General features: G+C 38.9%; 1 long non-coding RNA gene across 1 annotated transcript; it reads left to right on the top strand.

Annotated features, from left to right (window-relative positions):
- The first annotated feature begins 910 nt into the window (after window positions 1-910).
- On the top strand, window positions 911-3,348 carry LOC311283113. The gene is made up of 3 exons (XR_014626014.1): window positions 911-1,015; window positions 1,101-1,567; window positions 2,013-3,348. It is a non-coding gene; the product is annotated as an uncharacterized lncRNA (long non-coding RNA).
- The last annotated feature ends 679 nt before the right edge of the window (window positions 3,349-4,027 follow it).

Raw genomic sequence — 4,027 nt, 5'->3', positions numbered from 1 at the left:
AGAAATATATTTGATGAGCTGTGACCTCTGAGGTGACCTTTGACCTCTTTGATCATGGATGATGTTGTGGAGTTTCTCATAATGATGCTTCTGTTCTTCATATGCAGATCAATCATCATGATTCACAGAAAAACCTGCAGCTTCAAATAAATGAATCAATAATTCTGAACATTTCAGATGCACATTGTTTAATATATAATGACCTGATTATGAGTCCTGATGAACTTCATGCATGTGGAAAATGTGGGAAAAAAGTCATGATAATATTTCCCAGAGAGCAACATGTCAACATTGATTCCAAAGAACATAATGGACTTTTTTTAAAACTTTTTTTCTGGTTTACTCTAAATATAGTAAAATTGATTTATTTAGTTCTTGATTTCTCATTGTTAACATGCTTATAAAGGTGCAGCACATAAATAAATAATTATGGCGTTTGACACTATGTTTAAAATTATCTACACTCATGATTCTCCAGTGGCCACGAAATATCTTCATTGGTCCCTCTTTATGGAGTCCATCATGTTGAGACATGTTCACTTGTCCTGACTGAATTCTGCTCACTTTATCTTGGTATATTATCAGAAACATTCACTTGATGTAAATGAAACTGCAAGACAGTGAATAGATTATTTCTACAGCGGCTCTGAAAACTGAAAATGTTTCATCCACATTGAAAGACGTCAATATAAAGAACCCTAGTGTCTTATCAGCCACATATAATAAACATAAAATATTTCACAATTAATCACTAAATAGTTCAATAACATTATTCTGAAAGTAAAATCTTCTATGTAGAGTTTATGAGTTTGTTATCAGCACAAGCTGTTGTAAATCCTGCCCACTTCTTTGCATTGTCAGCACATGCTTCAGTGCTCTGAGAGTGTTTATAGTGCTGTGAGTTTAACACTTCATGACTGAGAGCAGAACACAATCTTCATCATCACACAAGACTAAACTACAGCAATGAACACAATCAACATCTTCATCTGGACTCTGACTCTCTGCATTCAGGGTAAATATCTTGTATAAAAATTTAGCAAAATAAACAATCACATCTCATTTACAATCATATTAATGACTAAACTGTCTAATTTCAGAGATCTGGGGACAAGTGACAGTGACTCAGAATCCAGTAATAAAACCCGTCAAACAAGGAGAAACTGTTACGATCAGCTGTAAAACCAGTCAGCCGATTTCTGGCTGTAATGACTGTGTGTCCTGGTATCAGCAGAAACCTGGAGAAGCTCCTAAACTCCTGATTTATTACATAAGAAGACTTCAGTCTGGAACTCCATCTAGATTCAGTGGCAGTGGATCTGACTATGGCAGTGATTTTACTCTGACCATCAGTGGAGTCCAGACTGAAGATACAGGAGATTATTACTGTCAGAGTTATCACAGTGGTGATGTGTTCACACAGTGATAAAGAGTCGTACAAAAACCTCTGTCAGTCAGACGTCACAGTGACTGCACTGATACAGCTGAGAGAAACTGCAGCTGCTGATGGAGGATCACAAACTACACAATATCAAACCTTTCACACACTTTATTCATTTATTATGATGTGAGTAAACATGTAATATAATAATATAATCTTATATCTCTTACTAAACTGGACTGAAATGTGTAGAAAATGTGGTAACACTTCAGAATACTGTTTCTTACTGCATAACTAATAAGGAATTACTGAAGAACTAATGGGTAATTCTTCATTAATTACTTATTCACTACTGTTAACTACTAAGGAAGATGTGTTAACTAATCTGTATGTAATATAATTTTATGGTTGTGTTAAGTATCAGTTAGTTAATCAATAACTAATGAATTCTGTCATACCTCCTGAAGAACTACTATTAATTATCTACTAATTAAGGTTCAAGAAAAATAACTAAGAAGTAACTACTAATGAACAGTCATACAAACTACATTGAGTTGTGCCCTTCCTTATTTACTAATGTTATTACAGTTTTCTCGATTGCTTAGCAGAGCTATGTGGTATTTCTCTGCAGAGCTATGTGGTATTTTAACACACCTGTTCAACATGAGCCAGCGTTTACAGAAGGTCCCAAGGTTGTGGAAGACATCTTGTCTGGTCCCTGTTCCAAAGAAAAATCATCCAACCCACCATGATGACTACAGACCGGTAGCGCTCACTTCACATGTCATGAAGACGTTTGAGAGAATAGTCCTGCGCTACATCAGGACTAGTGTGTCAACTCAAATGGACCCCTTACAGTTTGCATATCAGCCCAACATCAGTGTTGATGATGCCCTCATTTATATTCTGCAGAGGGCTTATACTGCTAGGGGAGAAGATGGGAAGGATGAAGGTGGTTCCATCACTGGTCCTGTGATGTTTGGACTACCTATCCCTCAGACCACAGTATGTACGCCTGCAGAACAGTGTCTCAAGCACAGGGGTGCCACAAGGAACTGTACTGGCTCCGTTCCTGTTTACCATCTACACAGCGGATTTTCAATATAACACGGACAGATGCTTCTTGCAGAAATTCTCAGATGACACCACAGTTGTCGGCCTTATAAGAGGAGGTGATGAGGAGGAGTACAGAGGAACACTCAACAACTTTGTGCAATGGAGTGTGGACAATCATCTCCATCTGAATACCACAAAAACCAAGGAAAGGGTTGTGGACTTCAGGAGGGGGAGGAGGAGGATCCAACCAACACCTATAACCATCGGGGGCACTGAGGTGGAGCTGGTGGCCAATCACAAGTACCTTGGTGTGCAGCTTGACAGTAAGCTGGACTGGAAGAGCCATATGGAGGCGGTGTACCGCAAGGGGCAAAGCCGACTTTACTTTTTAAGGAGGCTAAGGTTGTTTAATATCTGTCAACCCTTGCTCTGCAGTGTCTATCAAACAGGGGTGGCCAGTGCTCTGTTTTTTGCTGTGGCCTGTTGGGGAGACGGCGTCCGCACAACAGACAGGAACAGAGTGGACAAGCTCATTAAGAAGGCCGGCTCGGTGGTCGGGGCTGAACTAGAGACGGTTCAGCAAGTGGCAGGGGCCAGAACATTGAATAAACTAAAATCAATACTGACCAACCCTGCACACCCAATCCACCACCTGAAGGTGATAAACAGTAGCTCCTTCAGTCAAAGACTGATGGCACCAATGTGCAAGTCGGAGCAATATAGGAAGTACCATACCAGCTGCTATACGACTTTATAATGCACAAATATAACTTCCTTTTATTTAGATTGTTGTATTTTAACTTAACTTATAGATATGTTCTGAGTGAATGTATGGTGTTGGTTTTGTCTTGAAGCTGCCGTGACACTGTAATTTCCTGCAAAGGATTAATAAAAAGGATCTATCTATCTATCTATCTTAAACACATTTCTTGAAACTATGTTTCGTATTTTCAAAACAGTAAACACAAATCCACAACGTCTCACTCAATTCCCCAAACATCATATTTTCAGGTCAAAATGAAGCTCTACACTCAAAACCATTCACTCTTGCTGAAAAAAACAAACTTTGCCCTCAGACATCACACACAAGCCCTCACAAACACACACACTACAACATAGTCTAACTCACTGGTGCAATACATTCAAAACAACATTTCCAAAACTGGTAAGTTATGTTGCTTGTGGTTCCCCGCCTCACAAACCTTTTCACACGATGAACACAAAAGACACAACTAATGGATACATTTGGCACATTTTATTAATTCATGTACTACACATTACAACACACTAGGGCTGTCACTTTTTATTCTATATTCGAATATGCATTTGAACATGACGTGAAATATCCATAATCGAACTATAAATAGACTATCCGGTTTTTAAAGTGCCATATGTAGCGCATTTTTTACAGTCTATGATTAGACCGTTTGTTTTTTATTTTATTGTTTGCCATCTCAACCAGTAGAGGGCGCTCTAGACATATTGTAGCGTAGGCCCATGACCAAACCAAGCAAATAATGCCAAGAGCTACTCTGTTTTGAAAATGGTAGACAACGAACAGAACGGCCAGACTGAGCGGACAATTACAAC

Source organism: Rutilus rutilus, assembly GCF_951802725.1.
Source record: "Rutilus rutilus genome assembly, chromosome: 23".
Classification (NCBI taxonomy): domain Eukaryota; kingdom Metazoa; phylum Chordata; class Actinopteri; order Cypriniformes; family Leuciscidae; genus Rutilus; species Rutilus rutilus.
The sequence above is the reverse complement of the archived record's forward strand: the minus strand, read 5'-3'. Positions and strand labels throughout refer to the sequence as shown.